This window comes from Bos indicus x Bos taurus, chromosome 10 (genome assembly GCF_003369695.1).
Source record: "Bos indicus x Bos taurus breed Angus x Brahman F1 hybrid chromosome 10, Bos_hybrid_MaternalHap_v2.0, whole genome shotgun sequence".
Lineage (NCBI taxonomy): Eukaryota > Metazoa > Chordata > Mammalia > Artiodactyla > Bovidae > Bos > Bos indicus x Bos taurus.
The window spans coordinates 90,076,765-90,101,136 of NC_040085.1; positions in this window are offsets into that span (position 1 = coordinate 90,076,765).

Here is a 24,372-nt window from a genome sequence, read left to right on the forward strand (position 1 = left end):
AAATAACAGTCTTATATCCATGGCATGGCAGGTCTGACCTTGTCCTTGTCATTTTTATTTGGGGACCAAGACTGACAGATAACAACTAAATGGAGCATTGCCAGAGGCCATGGCAGAGGGCAAAGGGGAAGAACCCGAGAAGTCTTCTAGTGGCACTTTGATGCTCAGGCAGGAACTGTCTCTCACAACGTACTAACCACAAACACCAAGATGCAACATCCCATGAAAGATGAAGAGTCAGAGGAATGTGCTGCAAAGCATTAATAACTCCCTTCGTATTTCACAATGAAAGCAGGCCTCAGAAAAATTTCCCACACAGGCAAACATGTATTAGCAATCAACCACAAAGTCAGTCATATGTCTATTTATTTGCTTATCATATTTTTTTGTAAAGCCCAATTTTCATTTGGGTTTTTCTACACTTTTTGGCCAATCCAATAGAGTCCAGTCAGAAGACATAGTCCTGCATGCTGTAGGAAGAACACAGGAAATGACTCTCCAGACCTGGTCAAAAGGTTTTTAGTTTGCTGAGCTGGCTGGATTATCTGAGCTACAGAACCCAAATAATTATGGTGGTAGGGCCGTGACATATCTTGAACCTTATCCGTTTCATCTATAAAAAGTAATTTCTAGCAAACTATATACTAATTAACAAAACATTTGGTGTCAGTTTCAATAAGGAGTTTGAAAAACCTGAATAGTCACCTCTGGCAGTAGAGTTCTATTTAGTAAATCAAATGCTGACTGACTGTCCCTTGCTGCAAAACAAGTCACCTTACAGCTCAATAGCATACAAAAATAAACATGTATCTCTCATGCTTCTAGCATGTGCAGCTCATGGGGGTGAGTCTTTCACCAGTCTGTGAGTTGGCTCTGCTCCACACACCTCCCCTCTTTCTCCTAGGAGTAACAGACTTCCAGGAATGTTCTTGTCTAACTAAGGCAGAAGCACAAGAACTCAACCAGAAACATGCAAGGAGTCCTGAAACCCAAGCTCAGAACTGGTGCACGTCCATCACTGGGCCTAAGCAAGTCCCACAGCTGAAATGTGTAAGTCGCTCAGTCATGCCTAACTCTTTGTGATCCCGTGGACTGTTGCCTGCCAGGGTCCTCTGTCCATGAAGTTCTCTAGGCAAGGTTAGGATCAAAAGGTAGGAAAGTTCCAGGAGGGCATTTCAAAGTAACATGGAATTGAGAAGGGGTATTGAACTCAGGTCTCCTGCATTGCAGGCAGTCGCTTTACCCTCTGAGCCACCAAGGAAGCCCTACAGAATAATTCCAGGGCTTCCCTGGTAGCTCAGTTGGGAAAGAATCCTCCTGCAATGCAGGAGACTCCAGTTCGATTCCTGGGTCAGGAAGATCCCCTGGAGAAGGAAAAGGCTAAGCACTCCAGTACTCTTAGGCTTCCCTGGTGGCTCAGAGGGTTATGGAATTTAGAAAGATGGTAACAATAACCCTGTGTACAAGACAGCAAAAGAGACACTGATGTATAGATCAGTCTTATGGACTCTGTGGGAGAGGGAGAGGGTGGGGAGATTTGGGAGAATGGCATTGAAACATGTATAATATCATGTATGAAACGAGTCGCCAGTCCAGGTTCGATGCACGATACTGGATGCTTGGAGCTGGTGCACTGGGACAACCCAGAGGGAGGGTATGGGGAGGGAGGAGGGAGGAGGGTTCAGGATGGGGAACACAGGTATACCTGTGGTGGATTCATTTCGATATTTGGCAAAACTACTACAATATTGTAAAGTTTAAAAATAAAATAAAAAAAAAAAAAAAGGAATCTCCCTGCGATGAAGCAGATCTTGGTTCAGTCCCTGGGTTGGGAAGATCCTCTGGAAGAAGGAATGACAACCCACTCAGTATTCTTGCTTGGAGAATCCCCATGAACAGAGTGGGCTATAATCCCTGGGGTCACAGAGTCAGACATGACTGAGACACTAAGCACAACACAGCACAGAATAACTGCAGTGATGACCGCACACTCCTGTCGCTGCTGCTAAGTCACTTGAGTCGTGTCCAACTCTGTGTGACCCCATAGATGGCAGCCCACCAGGCTCCCCCGTCCCTGGGATTCTCCAGGCAAGAACACTGGAGTGGGTTGCCATTTCCTTCTCCAATGGAGGAAAGTGAAAAGTGAAAGGGAAGTTGCTCAGTCCTTTCTGATTCTTCGTGACCCCATGGACTACAGCCCACCAGGCTCCTCCCTCCATGGGATTTTCAAGGCAAGAGTATTGGAGTGGGGTGCCATCGCCTTCTCCTACAGAACAAATAAAAATTGACTCACATATTCATACATCACTTTGCTTTTCATTCCAGTTTTCAAATTTCAAAATCCCACTGCTTACAGTGGGTTCTGATTTGTGCAGAACCCCATCACATGACTCCTAGCTGGGGTCTCTGACAATTACTGCTTTAGTAAAAATCAGTATTTTCTGATAGCTCTAAAGTGTACTAGGCAGAACAAAGGAAAGGAATTAGATCATTCTTCCAGCAGCTTGAAGCAGAATAAGGCATCAAGATAAAGGACTTAATTCTACAGCTATTCTGAGTTAAGATCAAAGACAGTCAATTCTTCAGAACATGAAACAAAAAGGTGATATGACATTTTGTCCCCTTCATGTATAAAATTATACAGATGACTCACATTTGTTTGACCATATACCTGTAGTTTATGCTTTACAGAGCCTGGGCTAATAGAAAAGAAAAATTGATTCCCTGTGAGATGTTTAAAAATCAGTGGGTTGGAATGTTGCTCAGAGTACATAAGTTTCACAAAGAATAAAAAGGTTCTGAAGAGAATTTTAGCTTTGGTCTGATATCTGGTCATATTGTAACCATAAAAGTCTGTTTGTAGGGAGAAGGGTCTGGGGAGTGACAAAGTGCTATGTTCTCCTGATCAGGAAGTCCCAGAATAAGCTTGAATAATCCACGTGAAAACTACAAGATGTATCGTTATTTTCTCTGAATTTTATTAAAGCAATTTTAAAGTTTATTGGCAGCAGATAAAAGGTGGTATTACAACCTGGTTCGTGTTGGTTTCTGCCACATAAAGGAGATCTAACACTGATTTTGTGCAGGAAGCATATGCCCCCTTAATTACACAGAGCATTAAGTTACTAACAGGAGAATCGAGACCCATATGGCTCTTTAGGATCAGCAGTCAGAAGGTAACAGAGAGTAGGATTTCCGTGCTTTCTAACTAACAGAGATGCTGTGCAACAGAAGTTTCTTTTATAACTAGAAACCAGTGCAGAATTTCATCTTTTAACTCGGCTCATTCAAAAGCTTTTTACATTGTTCTAAGAATGGCTGTGGTACTGTAACACCCACTTAGATCGTTTTGACCCAGTCTGTCATATCTGTGGATTAGCACTTACTGGACTGCATCATGATGTCACCGTTCACCTACTCACAGAAGCGTGGGCTTTTCTAGGTCAAGGGCTCCAGCTTAGGCAGTTGAGTTTATTTGTCCTCAATCTGAACACACTCTTCCTTAAGACTGAGTCATCTTTGATGTCTCTAAAGACTGGATGAGGTTTATCCCAAAGCTCTCATTATGTTACTATAGAGAAAGTTAACATGTAGAAATAATGAAAAAAATGTGAATATTATTTTCTTCTTATATATAATAGATATTGATGATGAAAGATAATAAGTGACCAGAACGTGAGTGCTGTTTAGAGGGTGAAAAGGGACCAAGTGGCTTTATTTTGAAGTTGATGTTGATCCCAGGATAGGATTTTGGAGACCTATTTTTCAAAGATGACTTTAATAGACCATTTTAACTTCTAAGTCATGAGATTCTCAAAGGTGCAATATTGAAGCTTTTTTTTACAACTTTAAAATAATGTTTATAATACATGCGTGTTTATGGTCCTTATGAAGATGCAGCTACAGAAAGATGACCCTTGATAGATAAAGCACAAAGTAAGGGGATCTAAACCATTATATTCCCTAACACACACATGTCTTTCACTTCATTCTTTAAAACTGTTTCATTAAGTTCAATGAGGTATCAGAAAGACCTACTCGTGCTTTTATCTTATTTATGGTGCTTCATGGAAAAATCAAATTTTCTTTAGTTCTGAAACATCAGAATTACATTTTCAAGTAGAGGAAAGGATTTAAAGGGATATCACTACTTCTTCAAACAAATAATAATATACATAATTTAAAATTATTATTTATCAAAGTTACTATATTAAGCAGCCTTTTTCAACTCAATGTATCATGGGTCATTGAACATAATGATAATCATAATTTAATACATGTGAAGTAAGAGAATGGATAATGACTAAAAGTGAAATTAAATCAACAGTTCTTTGAAATAAATGTGTAATTTAATTTAAAATAAATGTGTAATTACTGTATCATTAAAATAAATGTTATGTATTTGTAAAAATTGTGTATGTGTGCCCTATATACACACAAGAAGATAATGTTTAATAGGCATATAATTTTGGAGATTGCTTATAACAATTTTGATTCTGTCTCATCTCAAGGATCCACTTATTAGGTTAGTTGAATGTGAGATGCCTAAGAATGCAATACAAAGACATCATTTTGTTCACATGTGGGAATTTGTTGATTACATTTTACTAACCTTTGCCAAATGTGATTACAACACTACGTGGTTCCATTTCACTGAGTTTTGTTATGAAAAATTTTTCTGAAACGTATTGCCACTTTACACCAGCCACTGGGAAACAAGCCCAGGAATCTCAATGTACACCTGCGTGTGCCACATTTATGTATATACTGGAGAATAAAACTTCAAGGGCAGTGTACAGCCATGGTGCCTTTGACTGTGGTCCCCAAACTGGATAAGTCCCAAGGAGCAGGAGATTAGGGAGAAGGTAAAGAGTTACAATGAGTACATGTGGAAAGTATCTTCTCAATTGTAAAGAAATAAGCACACTTTTAAATTATTCTCATTGTTCTTTAAGGTAAGAAATATATTCCTCAGTTTTATTTTGTTCTCGAATTCATTTTCTCAATTAAAACAAAAATAGGCCTTGGAAATGTAAGTAATTAAAAGACAATTATAAAACCATATAAGCAAAGAATAGAAAGTTTATGCTACATTTACCATAATAATTGAATCTTCTAGATGCTATGGAATAAATAAAAAAAAATATGTTGTACAAAAGTCTCCATAATCTGTTCTGATCCCAGTGCTACATTCTTGCTAATACATGCCATATCCTGCATTTTGGCTGGACTGCACCAGACTGCAAGCAGTTATCAAAACCAGTGTCCTTATTCCACCTTCACAACGGATGTGCCTGGAACTTTCCTGGTAACTTCCTACTCATATTTTCAACCCCAAATCAAATGACCCCATGGAACAAAACCCATCCAGGCTTTTGTGGGCATCAGTCCCTGCCCCTCAGCATATGGTAGCACAAGCCCCCTCTGCTATTGCTCCTGTGACATGTAAAAGTCAAAATTATTCACCGTCCTCTTAGACTGCAAGACTGTAAATGTAAAGAAATGTTCTATTTACTTTTTAATAGACCTTTTGTTGTTGCTGTTGAGGGGCTAAGTTATGTCTGACTCTCTTCCGACCCCACGGATTGTGGCCTGCCAGGCCTCTCTGTCCATGGAATTTTCGAGGCAGGAGTACTGGAATGAGTAGCCATTTCCTTCTTCAGGGAAATCTTCCCGACCAACTCAGGGATCAAACCTGCATCTCCTGTGTCTCCTGCACTGGCATTACCACTGAGCTACTTGGGAAGCAACAGATCGTTCAGAAACCTCATTAAGCAACATGTTCGATACCAAATTTAACAATTTAACCATTTAAATTTTAAAAGTGTAGAAACTTTCTAACTCTTCTAGTCTAATACAAAGCCATATTTTTAAAAGGAAAGGTGTCTTTAAATCTACATACAAGTGGCATAATCAGATTATCGTATTGTGCTCTACAAGATCATTTTAATGTAGTGGAATTGATATTTATCTCTCTAATGTAAAGCGCCAGCTTCACTCAGCCTATAAAATCCCTGAGAATATAGTTCATACCATAGAACTCTGGGACTCAACAAACCAACTCCAGTAACCAACAAAAACAAACATCAATAAATGCTTGATTATGTCTATGTTAACAAATGGCAACTGGCATATATTCCCTAATTATTATGTAACATAAATAACTGTATGATTTTTTTTCTCTTTTTCGTATGCCTTAACGTTCTCTAGTTTGGTAAACTGTCACAGAGTACTTATTCCTTTTGTCTAAATTCCCTTCCTAGCCATTTTGCTGAGAATATTTTACATACCTTTAAAGATTCAGTTTACCCTTTCCCAAGTAAATTCTCGCACACCATTTCCATCCCTCCACCCCAAGCTAAGTTAAACACTTCCAACTCTATGTTTACACCAAACTTAATAAACAATAATGCAAAATGTACAGCTCACTGAATTATCACTGGTATCTCAAAATATGATACCTTTACTTGAAAAGTGCCACACAATCTTCATGTGTATATCCCCCCATTTTCTGATAGAACTCTGCATATAGTAATGTGAAAGTGAAAGTCGCTCAGTCACGTCCGACTCTTTGCGACCCCGTGGATTATGCAGTCCATGGAATTCTCCAGGCCAGAATACTGGTGTGGGTAGCCTTTCTTGTCTGCAGGGGATCTTCCTAACCCAGGGATTGAACCCAGGTCTCCTGCATTGGAGGCAGATTCTTTACCAGCTGAGCCACCAGGGAAGCCCATAGTGGATTCTCAATAAATATTTTGCACATAGTAGATTCCCGACAAAAGTGGATTTAATGAACTAATGAGTGAATGAATGGTGTTAAAGACAAGCACACACACCAAATCAGGGTGCTGTGGTCCTTTCTGTGGCATGAGTGTGCAAGCAGAAAACTGTGAGCAAGATCAAATGTATAAATGCTGCTTCTAAACCATTTGATCACTGCATACTGCCTGACTCTTAAGCACAAGTTGAAGTCCACTGAACACTGTAGGAACTCAATAAATAATAAAAAAGGATGAAAAGGCTATTTTACTAAATTGACTACTTATTCTAAACCTTGATCTTTTTGAGAAAAACACACTCACATCAAAGTAAATATCACTGACATAATTAAAATTCAAAGATCAAAAATATATTCAGTTATTATACCATACGTTATTAGGATACAAATACCCTTGCTTGCATGATGTGCTATAGAAACTGGGAAGAGAGCTCACATTTGCATACCAATGTGTAAGTCACCAAAAGGAACAGTTATAGAAAGGTATCTTTACCTACTATAAGAGGAAAAAGGGAAATTCTTTGAAGCCATATTGTTTGATTAGAAGTCAAGAAATAGTTGAATAAAAATGCAATGCAGTTTCCTTAATACACTTACTATAAAAAAGAAGTCTTTAAATGTGGCCCAACTGCTAGCTTATTTTTAATCAACTTGTAACACAGGTCATAACAGAAATTAAAATAAATTCTTTAGTATTGGCTTAAATGTGAGGTCTCAAATACATGGTCAGCAAACTATGACTTACAGAAATACATATATCTGTTCTGTTAACATCACGCAGTTTTAAAGAGCCCTGAAATTAGTCAGATGACAATACCAGTAGTCAAGCCCCTACTGCCTTGTAATGTGTGGTTACATCCACTCCTCCCTGACATAAATCTGAATTTGTGACCATTGACTTAAAACGCTACTTTTGTTTCTTTTTTAAAAAAACAGTGATCAAAGGACTTCACTGGTGGTCCGGTGGCTAAAACTTCATGCTCCCAGTACACGTGGCTCAGGTAGCATTCCTGGTCAGGGAAATGGATCCCTTAAGCCTCAACTAAAGAAATCGCATGCCGCAACTAAAGACCCCACATGCTGCTGGGACCATTGAAGATCCTGTGCACCACAAGCAAGACCTGGTGCAGCCAAACAAATATTAAAAAAAAAAAAAAAAAACCTGTGATCAAAGAAGAGACCTGGTTCATCTTTTCTGCTTCGTCTTCTTCCTCTGCTAGACTCTTAAATGTTGCAATTGTGCACAACAGTCCTGGAGGCTCTTTTCTTCTCCCTTTATACTTTTTACATTTAAGTATCCTTTCAAAGCCAATGACCACAAATGGATTTCTCAGTCTAAGACCTCTCTTTAGATCTCAAAACTACATACCCTACTTCATTCTTGTATCCCTTTCAAAAACCTTTTATGTATTTGGAACGTCAGTCAGTTTAGTTCAGTTCAGTCACTCAGTCGTGTCCGACTCTTTGCCACCCCATGAAGTGCAGTACGCCAGGCCTCCCTATCACCAACTCCCAGAGTTTACCCAAACTCATGTCCATCGAGTCGGTGATGCCATCCAGCCATCTCATTCTCTGTCATCCCCTTCTCCTCCTGCCCCCAATCCCTCCCAGCATCAGGGTCTTTTCCAATGAGTCAAGTCTTTGCATCAGGTGGCCAAAGTATTGGGAGTTTCAGCTTCAGCATCAGTCCTTCCAATGAACACCCAGGACTGATCTCCTTTAGGATGGACTGGTTGGATCTTCTTGCAGTCCAAGGGACTCTCCAGAGTCTTCTCCAACACCACAGTTCAAAAGCATCAATTCTTCAGCACTCAGCTTTCTTCACAGTCCAACTCTCACATCCATACATGACCACTGAAAAACCATAGCCTTGACTAGATGGACCTTTGTTGGCAAAGTAATGTCTCTGCTTTTGAATATGCTATCTAGATTGGTCATAACTTTCCAAGGAGTTATGTGTCTTTTAATTTCATGGCTGCAGTGACCATCTTCAGTGATTTTGGGACCCCAAAAAATAAAGTCTGACACTGTTTCCCCATCTATTTCCCATCAAGTGATGGGACCAGATGCCATGATCTTAGTTTTCTGAATGTTGAGCTTTAAGCCAACTTTTTCACTCTCCTCTTTTATTTTCATCAAGAGGCTTTTGAATTCCTCTTCACTTTCTGCCATAAGGGTGGTGTCATCTGCATATCTGAGGTTATTGATGTTTGTCCTGGCAATCTTGATTCCAGCTTGTGCTTCTTCCAGCCCAGCGTTTCTCATGAGGTACTCTGCATGTAAGTTAAACAAGCAGGGTGACAATATACAGCCTTTTTGTACTCCTTTTCCTGTTTAGAACCAGTCTGTTGTTCCGTGTCCAGTTCTAACTGGACCTGCTTCCTGACCTGCATACAGATTTCTCAAGAGGCAGGTCAGGTGGTCTGGTATTCCCATCTCTTTCAGAACTGTCCACAGTTTATTGTGATCCACACAGTCTTTGGCATAGTCAATAAAGCAGAAATAGATGTTTTTCTGGAACTCTCTTGCTTTTTCCATGATCCAGCAGATGTTGGCAATTTGATCTCTGATTCCTCTGCCTTTGCTAAAACCAGCTTGAACATCTGGAAGTTCACCGTTCATGTATTGCTGAAGCCCAGCTTGGAGAATTTTGAGCATTACTTTTCTAGTGTGTGAGATGAGTGCAATTGTGTGGTAGTTTGAGCATTCTTTGGCATTGTCTTTCTTTGGGATTGGAATGAATACTGACTTTTTCCAGTCCTGTGGCTACTGCTGAGTTTTCCAAATTTGCTGGCATATTGAAAGCATATTACAGAGAGTAAAACACTTTACACAAAGTCTAATAATTTAAATATGAATCTCAAATTTGAAAAAATACATATGTGTGTGTGTGCATGTGTGTGTGTGTGTTTATCTTCACAAAAGTGCCAAGTTAGTGTCTAGACTTAGCCAAGCTGGAATGTGAAATTAACCACAGCAGTCTCCATCCCGACCACCGTTCTAGGCAATTGGTAAACCAACCAAATAGCTACTTTACTTTCAATCTCCTGGCCTGTAGGCCAACTTACACACTGCTGTCAGAATTATCCTTTTTGAAATACAGATTGGGTCACGTCACTCTTTTCTATTTTATATATCAAAGTGGTTTTCAGCCAAGTTACAAAGATGTGAAGCCATTACAGGCACTTCTGGTCTGGTCCCGCCAACCTTATCAGCACTTATTCCATTTTCTCCCTTGGAGTCCAAACTCTTAACTCTATTAACCCTCTCTCAGATCTTAGAATGCTTTATACTTCCTTCCTTCCTTCAAATACACCTCTTTTTCTTAGAATGTTCCTCCCTCAACACTTCAGCTGATGAATTCTTTGTCCTCCAGGAGTTGTTCAAATGTGACTTCTCCAGCCAAAAGGCTATCCTTCATATCTTTCATTATAGCATGCATGTCTCTTGCCAGCATTATCACAGCCTTTCAGAATTATATCCTTCACTAATGGAATTGCTTGAGGTCCATCACCACACAAACAGGCCTCTGTGAGCCAACACCTTCCCCCACTGCCACAACATAGTCAATTCTGTGTGGGGGAAAAAAAAAAAAAAAAAGACTTTCTCTATTTGGTTCATTCTGATATACTTGTTATTTGGCACAATATCCTGCGTGTAACACTCAAAAACGGCCATTGAATGAATCAGCAGGTAACTAAGAGAATGAATGAATAGATATCATTGTCTTATGTGGTTAAAATCCTTAGGCAAAAATCAATGTTTTATAGGAAGCTAGTTATCCTTTTTACATAGGAGAATTCTGGAAAATATTATAATAACCATTTCTTTCCATAATGTACTACATTTGCATCTATATGTTCCAGCTGTATCATACCTCTTTTTACCAGATAAGAAACTGATGTGAAACGACTGTCCGCTGTCCAACGCGATAGAAGAAATTCAAATACAAAACAACAAAATCATTGAACACAATTTTAACAGTCAACAAACAACACAGAAAGCAACCTGAAAATGGTTAATATTTATTTTAAATGATAAAACTTTAGCTAAGATATGGCCAAGTATGTCAGTAGAATATAACTGAATTCTGGAGGGTGAAAGTCCTGAGCGGTGTATTTCTGCATGCCCTGTCCTTCAGATAGCCTTAGGCTCACCAATGTGTGGCCATGTTCAAATAAAGCCTATTATGTGGCATAGAAATAGGAAGGAAACACTTCTCATTTCTATTTTAATATAAGCTTTAACAACTTAAGTAAAACTTAAAAGCACATCAATACATACTTTCCCTTGTTCATCCTGAAGTTACATATTAAGCAAAAAGATTCTTTACATATGTTTTCTCCACACTTCTTTGTTCATGTCAATCAGGTTATATAGACTTTGACAAATTTTTCCCTCAATTCTAAACAGAATGGGTTCAGAGTTTACGGATAAATTTTATCAGGGCTCAGATTCCACTCAGGGAGACAAAAATAGGCTTTTTGACTTAGTTTGGAGCAATTACTTGCCAATGTTTATCTCAATCCATCTCTAACAGTTTAGTTAAAAGTACAGTTTTAAAATGTATAGTATATTTTATTACATCTCAAGATTGGAAGGAGCAATAGTCTCAACAACAAACACAGATATTTCCAAACTAGGAATCATTCGCTGTTTTTTGTGTTTACAAATGCTTTGTTGGCTAATGTTGAACTTCTTATTGTAAACATTCCTGAATAATGCAGTGGCAAGATCTTATTTGAGCTGTTTATCTCTGTTAAACTTTGTGTTTTTCTCCTCGTCCATTACAACCAAAAGCCAACTTTTTCGTACTCCCTTGCCTCAGAGCTATAAGGAAAATAGCAGAAACTACTTATAGACTTATTTTTTTCCTTTGTAAATACCGGGTTTCACTGATAAGAGTAATCACTGTCTCAGGAGAAGACATAACAAGAGAAAATCCTTTTGGAAACTGGAGAAGAAGAGAGCAATTCCCTCCTGGTGTAGGAAGAGTATAAGGTGCCCAGTGGTCTGAACTGTATTTTCCAAAGTCATGACACCTTTGGTTGCAGGGAGCCTCAAACTCTGGTGGAGACTCCAAGGTCTCAGAGAAATTCTTTCTGGTGCCCACAGGGAGACTAAACCCAGTCCTAAAGCTTGCAGCCTGGCTAACATATCACCAAGAATGGCACAGACATTTCAAAACTCAAACTCAAAAACATAGAGAAAACATGAGCTGACATACTCCCACTACAGATGTTATATTGTGAAGTTGAAGACAGCGGTTTTAATTAATAGATGGTGGTTTAAAATCTTAAAGGAAACAATGCTACAGATCTTGGCTGTGAAGTGAAGCGAAAGTCACTCAGTCCTGTCCAACTCTGTGAGACCCCATGGACTATACTGTCCATGGAATTCTCCAGGCTGGAATACTGGAGTGGGTAGCCTTTCCCTTTTCCAGGAGATCTTCCCAACCCAGGGATTGAACCCAGGTCTCCTGCATTGGAGGAGGATTCTTTACCAGCTGAGCCACAAGGGAAGGTGAATAAAACTGGAATGAGTTGCCTATCCCTTCTCCAGGGAATCTTCCTGACCCAAGAATGGAACTGGGGTCTCCTGCACTGCAGGTGGATTCTTTACCAACTGGGCTATCAGGGAAGCCCCACAGATCTTGGCTGTCTAACCACAATGACATTAAAACCCAGACTGTACCTAAATAATCCTATATTGGGCTTCCTTCATAGCTCAGTCGGTAAAGAATTTGCCTGCAATGCAGAAGACCTGTGTTTGACTCCTGGGTCAGGGAAGATCCCCTGGAGAAGGAAATGGCAAAACACTCCAGGATTCTCACCTGGAGAATCTCATAGACAGAGAAGCCTGGCAGGCTACAGTCCATGGGATCACAGAGTCAGATACAACTTAGTGACTAAAGCCTGAAACCATGAAACATCCTATATTGGAATAGAAAGTTTGTATGTATATGTTTGTATATATGTGTTATATATATGTAATTAGAGAGTTTGTATAATCCTGACCAGATTAGAGATTAGGCATCTACAGAATAACCAATCTAGAGAATTTATTTTTACTACCTCTATTGATCAAAATAAATGAAATCACCTGACCTTGAATCCATGTGACCCACAAACAGAAGACATTACAAAATTAAATTTACTCATGAACATGACAAATAGGTCAAATGTGACCCAAATATGATCTGCATGTCTATTTTTTCTGTGTTTTGGTTAGGGAAAATGATAAATCTTAAATTAATTATACTAAGTGAAATAGCCCTTAAGTCCCAGAACACTTTTCTTTAAGGTATACATACTTCTAGATGTATTTTACTTGGACAGATCTTTTTTTTTTTGGCAAGTTCATGGTAAGCACTCAATAAATACACACTGAAAAAATGAATTAATAATATTGGTAATAAATGGTCATCATAAAATATCCAAATGCTTTGGAAATAGAGAAATTACGAAAACATTTCTTCATTCCTCTTAGAGGAAAGTGCTACTGAGTTAATGTTCATCTTTCCAGTCCTTTCCAAACTTTCATATAAACATACAGATGTTCATGTAAACATAATCTAAATGAGTTCACACTACAGATTTTCTATAACTTGTTGAACTGTATCCCCCACAAGATAAATTGAAATCTTAAATTCCAGTGTGTATGAAGTCACCTTACAAAGAAATAGGGTCTTTGCAGATGTAATCAAGTTAAAATGAGGTCATCAGGGTGGGCATTAATACAATGCTGCTGCTGTTGCTGCTGCTAAGTCCCTTCAGTCGTGTCCGACTCTGTGCAACCCCATAGATGGCAGCCCACCAGGCTCCCCTGTCCCTGGGATTCTCCAGGCAACAACACTGGAGTGGGTTGCCATTTCCTTCTCCAATGCAGGAAAGTGAAAAGGGAAAGTGAAGTTGCTCAGTCGCGCCTGACTCTTAGCGACCCCATAGATTGCAGCCCACCAGGCTCCCCCGTCCCTGGGATTCTCCAGGAAAGAACACTGGAGTGGGTTGCCATTTCCTTCTCCAAATCCAATGCTAGCGGTAAAGAAACAGAGCTACAGAGACACACAAAGAGAACGCCAGGTGATTAAAGAGGCAGAGACTGGAGTGATGCCTAAGAAACAAAGATTGCTGGTGCTATCTAAGCAGGCGGAGGCAAGGAAGAATTCCCCTAAAGGGGGTGAGGGAGCGTGGTCCTGACTACGTATTGATTTTGGAGACTTCAGAACTGTGAGCAAATAAAATACCTGTTCTTTTAAGCCACCTCATTGTGTAGATTTGTTATGGTAATCCTGGAAAGCTAATGTCCTTGTTTTTCACTAATAGAAATTTTTAGACATCATTTCTAGTTTCCATAATAGTGTATATAGCTATTCTCTATTTATTGTGTAATTACACTTACTGTAATGCATTTTAACACAGTCTTTTGCTCAAAGTTAGCGACTGGCAAGCACTTCTTTTTTTTTTTGGCAAGCACTTCTTAAGGTTTCTTTGGGACATGCTTTGCTCATGGTGAAAGTACTTGAATATAAAATGCTGCAAACATAAATCAAAATTCCCAAGACACATACAGGTACAGAGATACATAAAGAGAATGCCAAAGATATACAAAATGTCCTCCTAAACACTTATTTCAATAATGCTGTGAACTTATAGTACTTGGATTTCTTTTCACCTTGAAATTTAAAATACTGCATTAGATCAGCCTATCACTAGGAAGTTATTTATGGATAGAAATAATTCTTTCCCTTTCACTTTGCCTCCCTCTCTTTCCTTCTTTCATTCCTTATATTTTTTTCATTAAAGTGTAATATACAGGTCATAAGGGTATCACTGAAAGAATTTCTATGAACAAACACAGCCATATAATAAGAACATAGATCAAGAAAGGGTATCTTATCAGCACTCCAGGAACCACTGTCTTGTTTCTCTTTAGTTACTGCCCCCATCAGTCCCAATTTGGGATTTTATCTGTTGTTAATCAAAAATTGGAGAAGGAAATGGCAACCCACTCCAGTATTCTGGAAAATCCCATGGACAGAGGAAGCTGGTGGGCTTGCAACATGGGGTCGCAAAAGTAGGAGAGGATTAGCAACTAAACCATCAACCAGCCAAAACTTCCATGTAATTAAGTCTCACCATAACCTCAGTATATCTAAGTGTTCCAACTTCTAATCCACCCACCCTACTGGGTCCTGCTTAATTTTCCAACTCATTTTCCGTCCTTTGTCACCTCCTGGTCTTCACTGCAGCCGCACAGAATCACCACAAGCTCAGGAACCCATGTTGCCCGTCATTCTCATGAATCACCATCACGCCTGTTATTCTTTTCATCTTAAAACACCAATTTGATGCTCAGCTTACCTCCATCCCATTCTGTCGTTTCTGTCTCACCAGATGGTACAGATCTTTGAACATCACCTCCCCCCTACCTCTTTCTGTTCCTTCCCCATGATTTTGTCAAGGGCCCCTTCTAAGTTCTTGAGCCTACCTTATCAGTGTTGTAACACTCACCACACTGGAAGAAAATTGCCTGGTTCCTTCTGCTGACACCTAACACTCTCAAAGGACTATCAGAATAACCTGTTGATCGAACAAAGCCAAGGTTAACTGGTACATTGCGGTAGGGGAGAACACCAAATTTACCTACTATGCTTTACTTACCTGTGTTTCAGAATGTTGGGGGTCCGGAGCAGATATGTATTTCATTTTGGAATCTGTGTGCAAGTAGTTAAAGAGGAAATGGATCAGGACTGGAGAGAGTTTGGAATATAATCCTTTAAGATTGGTGGACGCAGAGACAGGAAGACCTACTCCCGAGTCTTAAAAAGGAGATTCTTATTTAGTAAGTGCTCTTTTTGCCCAGATGAGCAACGTGCAATCCTGAGACTGTTTGCTTGTCGCTCAAAAGAGTTATCTCCATCAAACAAAGGGTTTCAGGAATTTCTTGAAGCAGAGTAAAGTCTTATTTTGCTCTGCTTCCTTGGTGGCTCAGTTGATAAAGGATCTGCCTGCAATGTGGAAGGCCTGGGTTCGATCCCTGGGTTGGGAACATAAGCTGAAGACAGGAAAGGCTACCCACTCCAGGATTCTAGACTGGATAATTCAACAGACTGTATAGTCCATGGGGTTGCAAAGAGTCAGACACGACTGAGTAATTTTCATTTTGCTTCACTTTCTTCAACAGCAAGACGGTTGGGGGGACTTTTCTGGTGGTCCAGTGGTTAAGAATCTACCTGCCAATGCAGAAGACCTGGGTTCAGTCCCTGGGTTAGGAAGATCTGCTGGAGAAGGGAAAGGCTACCCACTGCAGTATTCTGGCCTGGAGAATTCCACAGACTGTATAGTCCCTTGGGTCACAAAGAGTCGGACACAACTGAGGACTCTCTCTTTTACTAGCGTTTATCTAACTAATCCTGATCCTGCCCAGGCGGCTAGTCAGGTGCCCTGGCGGTGCCATCCCTCCAGGAACGGTGCGGCCCCTCCCACGCTGTGATCACAAAGGCAGATGTCGTCTCCTCAGCGTCTCAGGCTCAGTACCTGCAGCGCTGTGGGTTCTCTGCTTTTCCCTCCGGTTCTGAATTCTGCATTGTGTCTCTTTTCTGGCGAGGTTTCCCACACCCTCCTTTTCCCATGAAATGGCAACCCACTCCAGTACTCTTGCCTGGAAAATCCCATGGACAGAGGAGCCTGGTGGGCTGCAGTCCATGGGGTCGCAGAGTCGGACACGACTGAGCGACTTCACTTTCACTTTTCACTTTCCTGCATTGGAGAAGGCAATGGCACCCCACTCCAGTGTTCTTGCCTGGAGAATCCCAGGGACAGGGGAGCCTGGTGGGCTACCGTCTGTGGGGTTGCACAGAGTCGGACACAACTGAAGCGATGCAGCAGCAGCAACAGCAGTCTTTTTCTCTTCCCGTCGCTCCTCGAGGTTTGTGGTAGCAGGAACCGATGGATGCACTTTGGTTTGACTCTAAGCAGATAACGTGTTGTTACCTCAGTGTCTTTCAACCAAGTGACTGGAAAGTGTGGGCAGCACACCACAGCACTTCATGCCCTGAACTGTTGTTATCAGTCCGGTTGTTATTAATCACTTAGTCGTGTCGGACTCTTTGAGATGCCATGGACTGTAACCCACCAGGCTCTTCTGTCCATGGGATTCTCCAAGCAAGAATCCTGGAGTGAGTTGCCATGTCCTTCTCCAGGAGATCTTCCCGACCCAGGGATCAAACCCGGGTCTCCTCCTTCATTGATACCTTCCTCTGAATTCCAGTATTACTTTATATCTCCACTAGTCAGTTGTCATCTGTTTTCTAACAACTTGTGTACACATTCTACCTTGTCGGCAGTGGTGGTGGTGTGGTCACTCAATTGTGTCTGACTCTGTGACCCCATGGACTGTAGCCCACCAGGCTCCTCTGTCCATGGAATTCTCCAGGCAAGAATACTGGAGTGGGTTGTCATGCCCTCCTCCAGGGGATCTTCCCAACCCAGGGATTGAACCCTGCTCTACTGCAATGCAAGTGGATTCTTTACCATCTGAGCCACCAGGGAGGATGAGAGGAGGGGGTTAAAGGTTTGATTAGAATGGGTTGGACAGACCGGAGGAGGGAACTAATTGGGCTGAACTTGGGACTGAACAGCAGCCGCAAGATGCTGCACGAGACTTAATGAGTTAGCTCTTTTGATCCCAATAAATGCAGATACAGAAACTTTTATTAGACTGGCTTACAGAGGCGGCCTCTGCAGGTAACGCACAAGTGGCAGGGCCCAGGTTTCAGCCAGCTTCCAGGCTCCTCCCCCACTTCTACCCTCTTTCTTTTTCCCTTCCTCCCTCCCTGGCTTCCTTCTCTCTTTCCTTCCTTTCTTTCTCTCCCTCTCTCTTTTTTCCTTCTTTCCTTCCTTTCTTTTCTCTTAAGATTAAAATAGCTAAATTGTTGGCCTCTTTATTGATTTCAGCTCATATATTTGGCTTGAAAAAACATGCAATGCATAGTTTCATTGAAGAACTAATTATCTTCTTCCAAAGACAAAAGTAGAACAGGAAACTAAAATATTCTTCCAGTCTCTAAATGCTCATTAGAGAGTCAACTTCCATGGTGCCTGGCACAGGACAGTCTGAAGAGCTGGCCCCACAGAATAGATTCATGTAAGCAAAACCAAAAATATGCTATGTGTCTCTCTTACAAGACTCTTACAAGACTCTGAAGTCACATAACTAACAAGTCCTTGTTCAGTTGTTAAGTCATGTCCGACTCTTTGCTGCTCTATGGCCTGTAGCTCCCTAGGCCCCTCTGTCCTATGGGATTTTCCAGGCAAAAATACTGGAGTGGGCTGTCACTTCTTTCTCCAAGGGATCTTCCTGACCCAGGGATGGAACCTGGGTCTCCTGCATTGCAGGCAGATTCTTTACCACTGAGCCACCAGGGAAGCCCACCTAATTATCACACTTATTTTTTAAATCATCTGCGTGCTTCTCCTTAGAATCATATCCAGAAAATCTAGAAACAGCTCCAAATTAGAATGTGGCCCAAGTGCTAAGGCTGCCTATGGCTCTTGCTACAAAATAGTTTCAGTCTAATTTGAAAGTCTGCAAAGAATGACAGAAATTAACAGATTCTGCATGATTTGAAGCAAACTTCCAGGAAGGACCTGGAGAGTCAAGAAATCCACATGCTTCCTTGGTGGCATGTCTCAAGGAGGCAAAGACAAGACTATTCTGGATATTCTGCCACACTGACATAGAACAGAGAATGAAGAGGAAGGTGACGGCATCCACAGTCAAGCTATGTTGAGGCAGGTGTCTTAGGCACCCTTTCTCTCACTTTCAAACTCATGGTCCTTGAGAGCAGGCATCTATGTAGTCCACCATGACAGGTCTACACTCACTGCTCACGGGAGTAACTACCTAGAGACTGGCATACTGAGTGAAGTAAGTCAGAGAAAGAGAAATAAGGTATGGTATGCCTTATGTGTGGAATCTAAAAAGAAGTGATACAAAAGAACTTACGAAACAGAAATGGACTCACAGGCTTACAGAAGGAACATATGCTTGTCAGGGGGAAGGGCTAGTTAGGGAGTTTGGGATCCATGTGTACACACTGCTATATATAAAATGGGTAACCCGGCTTCTATGGTGTCTTAGTGGTAAAGACTCCTCCTGCCAACGCAGGAGCTACAGTTTCGATCTCTGGTCTGGGAAGATCCCACATGCGACAGAGCAGCTAAGCCCGTGTGCCACAGCTATCGAACCTGTGCTCTAGAACCTGGGAATGGAAACAAGAGAAGCCACCACAAGGAAAGGCCCACATACCACAATGAGAGTAACCCCAACTCATCACAATTGAAGAAAAGCCTGTGCAGCAACAGAGACCCAGCAGAGCCACAAGTAAATAAATAAATAAAATTAAGTTAAATAAATAAAATAAATTATACATTATACAATTATATACTATTTATTTTATTATATAAAATTATATAAAAAATAAAATTAAAATGGATAACCAACAAGGACCGACTATGTAGCACAGGGAGCTCTGTTCAATGTTATGTGGCAGTCTGGTTGGGAAAGGAGTTTGGGGGAGGATGAATACATGTGTATGTATGGCTGAGCACTCTGCTGTGCATCTGAAACTACCACAGCATTGTTATCCAAGTACACTCCAATATGAAATAAAAAAGCTAAAAAAATACAAATATTAACACTCGAAGGAAGCAGGGTATGAAGTGAATAGAGGCTCCAATGAGCTGTAAATTAACCTGAAAACCTTTACTGAGAAGCACTGTCAGGATCTACCCCCGCCCTCAGAAGTGTTGAGCTCAGGGAAATGGGGTTAATGGTGAAAATTGAGAAAACCAAGATTAAAGCTCAGAATAAGAGCCATTGCTGTGGAGACAGTAGGTTGAAGGGAGCTGCCTAGATGTCAGAGGTCAACAGCAAGCATGAGCGGCAGATAAGCCAACGCCAGCAAGGAAGGATGTAGCAGCTGAGGGTCACCACCTCCCAGAACATACCAAAGTCACGCACATTTTCAAAGGTCCAAACACAGCCACCACTCTGTGGAGAAGGCTGGACCTGGAATCCAGAGCATACTGATCTCAATGGACAGCTTCTTTGACTTTTTCTGTTGCAGACAGTGCTCAAGCTTTAACACATTCTTGGGGCTTTGCCCTAGAAATTCATATGGCAACAGGACCACATTTGACAACCGCTAAGGATGTCAGCTTTCCCCATAAGGAAGAATTCCCCTTCTGTTCTAAATCCTTCATGATCAAAACTTTTAAAACCCCAGCTGGCTACATTTCAAGTAATGAAGATTTTTGAGACCCTTAACTGGGATACGGAGACTCCAGAGAGAATGATTAATTTTAGGATTTCTATTTCTCATAGTTTCAGAGAAATAGTTTCAAGAGCCAAAGTTCTTATTTCAAGAAACTACATATATTTGTTACTTTCCACAACAAATATGAGCACCAAAATTTGAGCAGTGAGTAATACAGTAGAAATGGGCATGGATGAAGAACAGTTTTCTGTAGTTTTACTAAAAATGCATACTAACCTGGATTAAAATTACTGGGCTATCAGTCCTCTTGTTTCAAAGAGTGTGTTGAATGCCAGCTGGGTTCAGAGAAAAAGATTACCTATTTTCCTCTCGGCTGAGCTCTAATGTTGCATTGCTTGCCAGGTGCAGGAGCGCCTTGATCTGTCCCTGAGGAATGAAGAACAGGCCACAGATGGAAGTTAGACACCCAACCTGGGTCCCAGGATGGCTCAGTCAACTCAAATTGTCCCCAACACTGGAATCCAATGTTCTGCAAGTTACAGTTGTCAGTGCTCACAGCTCAGCACCTTTCTTACCTCCAGTTGGGTATAACAGAAGCAAATTAAAAAACACAATACACAAAAGCCAGAAAGGCCACACAGAAGTCAGTCAACCTCATGCAGCAGAAGAGATGAAGCCAGATACTTGATGTGATTAGATAACTGTCTCAGGTAAAGAGATTTGTTTAAGCTGTTATGTCAATTACCTGACTATGTAGAAATGATTCTGTGCCAAGGAGCTCAGCCAGAGTTAACAAGACATTAATCTATTAATTCAGACTAAACATTAAGACTGAGTTTGACTCTAAGACCTGATATTTTGATTTGTGCAATGAGGCAGGAGTTCTGTTGTAATTTCTTCAATAATGCTAAATTTGACTACATTGACTAAAGGTACTAACATTTCTAATCCAATAAGTCAGTTGTATAACTAAGATTTTAAAGTTGTTGTTTTTTTTTAATTTTTAAAAACCTACATAACAGCAAAATTTGAACTTCTACAATAGCAGATGTGTCATTTTCAATCCCTTATTTATGAAACTGACCTACATACACAAAATATTAGACAATTTCTCCATAAAAATGGTTCAGGCTCTATTTTGCCTGAATAAAAAGTTTAAAACTGTGTCTCAAAATTTCTCAGATATTTGGAATATCTCTGCTCTCTCAATTTTGGATTTTTAAGGATATAAAAGTAATCAAAGTATTCTTCTATTAATACCTCATAATGTCAATATATTTTGTATTATGTGAGCCTTCTATAATGTCAAGAATTTTCCAAAGCTTCAGCTAAGTAAAATAACCCTATGGGGGAATTTTTATTTTTTTAATTCTCCAATTTAGAAGGACGATTTGGGGAAAGAGACTATTCCTGCCTAATCACACTGTAATTAAAAATTACTTTCTAGAATAACTGATCCTTTTGATACTTTTATCTCTTTCTTCCTAGTAGAAGAAGTAATAGTAGAAGTAGTATACCCATGAGGTGGAAAGCAGACTTTGAAAGTCATCAGGTTTAATTAATCTACAGAACAAATGTAAATGCGACTCCAAATTCTCCTTAAATTAAGAGAAACTTTGACCTAAACTAAATCTCTGCCCCCACCCAGCCACCCCCACCACTCCCGCCTTAATCAAAATATAGTCGTGGGGGCTTTTTTGGTGGCTCAGTTGTAAAGAATCTGACTGCCAATGCAGGAAACACAGATTCAATCCCTGATCCGGAAAGAGTTCACGTCCTCAGCGGCAACTAAGCCTGTGCACCACGATTACTGAGCCTGCGCTCTGGAACCCTGGGAGCTGGAACTACGGAAGCCCGAGTGCCCTGAAGCCTGTGCTCCACAGTAGGAGAAACCGCTGAAGGAGAAACCTGTGCACTGCAACTGGAGAGGAGCCCCTTCTCGCCACAACTAAAGAAGAGCTTGCACGCAAAAGGAAGACCCAGCAAAGCCAAAGATAAAATAAATAAACATTAAAACAATTTCTAAATACAGTTTGTATCAGTTGGTGGAGCCATGATGGAAACAAATTTCCGAAGCGTAATTGAAAATGACAAGGAAACAGGTAATTGTTCAAAGAGGTCATCTAGAGTACAGGACCAGTAGTATATCTGTGAACTGGATCTGGGCAAGCCAATCAAAATCAAAGGCGCTTCACGCCCTTCCCTGTAATTGGAAGGTACATTCTGTCCACTATTTCCACAGCGGGAGCTGGACCCAGCCTTAGAAAGTAAGATGTTGTTGAGAGCATTGGGACAGAACATACGACTGAACAGAGTTAACACTTCCATATAAACAAGATTCTGGGTAGTGGGCTTGAGATCTACTCATGTTGTAGCTGCCTAAGACAATTCTCCTATGTAAGTTCTCTTCAAGAAAATTAGAGGTACCAAAGGACATTTCATGCAAAGATGGGTTCGATAAAGGACAGAAATGGTATGGACCTAACAGAAGAAGAAATTAAGAAGAGGTGGCAACAGTACACAGAAGAACTGTACAAAAAAGATCTTCACTATGCAGATAATCAGGATGGTGTGATCACTCACCTAGAGCCTGACATCCTGGAATGTGAAGTCAAAGGGGCCTTATAAAGCATCACTAAGAACAAAGCTAGTGGAGGTGATGGCATTGCAGTTGAGCTATTCCAAATCCTGAAAGATGATGCTGTGAAAGTGCTGCACTCAATATGCCAGAAAATTTGGAAAACTCAGCAGTGGCCACAGGACTGGAAAAGGTTAGTTTTCATTCCAATCCCAAAGAAAGGCAATACCAAAGAATGCTCAAACTACCACACAATTGCACTCATCTCACACGCTAGTAAAGTAATGCTCAAAATTCTCCAAGCCAGGCTTCAGTAATACGTGAACCGTGAACTTCCTGATGTTCAAGCTAGTTTTAGAAAGGCAGAAGAACCAGAGATCAAATTGCCAACATCTGCTGGATCATGGAAAAAGCAAGAGAGTTCCAGAAAAACATCTATTTCTGCTTTATTGACTATGCCAAAGCCTTTGACTGTGTGGATCACAATAAACTGTGGACAATTCTGAAAGAGATGGGAACACCAGACGACCTGACCTGCCTCTTGTAGGTATGCAGGTCAGGAAGCAACAGTTAGAACTGGACATGGAACAACAAACTGGTTCCAAATAGGAAAAGGAGTACATCAAGGCTGTATATTGTCACCCTGCTTATTTAACTTATATGCAGAGTACATCATGAGAAATGCTGGGCTGGAAGAAGCACAAGCTAGAATCAAGATTGTTGGGAGAAATATCAATAACCTGGATATGCAGATGACACCACTCTTATGGCAGAAAGTGAAAAGGAACTAAAAAGCCTCTTGATGAAGGTGAAAGAGGAGAGTGAAAAAGTTGGCTTAAAGCTCAACATTCAGAAAATGAAGATCATGGCATCTGGTCCCATCACTTCATGGGAAATAGATGGGAAACAGTGAAAACAGTGTCAGACTTTATTTTGGGGGGCTACAAAATCACTGCAGATGGTGACTGCAGCCATGAAATTAAAAGACGCTTACTCTTTGAAAGATAAGTTATGACCAACCTAGATAGCATATTGAAAAGCAGAGACATTACTTTGCCAACAAAGTTCCGTCTAGTCAAGGCTATGGTTTTTCCAGTGGTCATGTATGGATGTGAGAGTTGGACTGTGAAGAAAGCTGAGCACCAAAGAATTGATGCTTTTGAACTGTGGTGTTGGAGAAGACTCTAGAGAGTCCCTTGGACTGCAAGGAGATCCAACCAGTCCATTCTGAAGATCAGCCCTGGGATTTCTTTGGAAGGAATGATGCTAAAATTGAAACTCCAATACTTTGGCCACCTCATGGGAAGAGTTGACTCATTGGAAAAGACTCTGATGCTGGGAGGGATTGGGGGAAGGAGGAGAAAGGGATGACAGAGGATGAGATGGCTGGATGACATCACTGACTCGATGGACGTGAGTCTGAGTGAACTCCAGGAGTTGGTGATGGACAGGGAGGCCTGGCATGCTGCGATTCATGGGGTCACAAAGAGTCAGAGACAACTGAGCGACTGAACTGAACTGAACTGAAGCTCCCTTGCTAATTGAACCTCCCACCTATCAGATTGGAGTGGCTGCCTCTTTCTTTGGTGTCTCCTTGCCCTCCGTGTACAGGGTCTGGTTTCACCCAGGGAACTTCCAGGGATGAGAACCAACAGTGATTAACTCCAACTGTACCTAACTGTACCTCAATACAAAATATTTTACCATAGTGTGTGTGTGTTAGTTGCTCAGTTG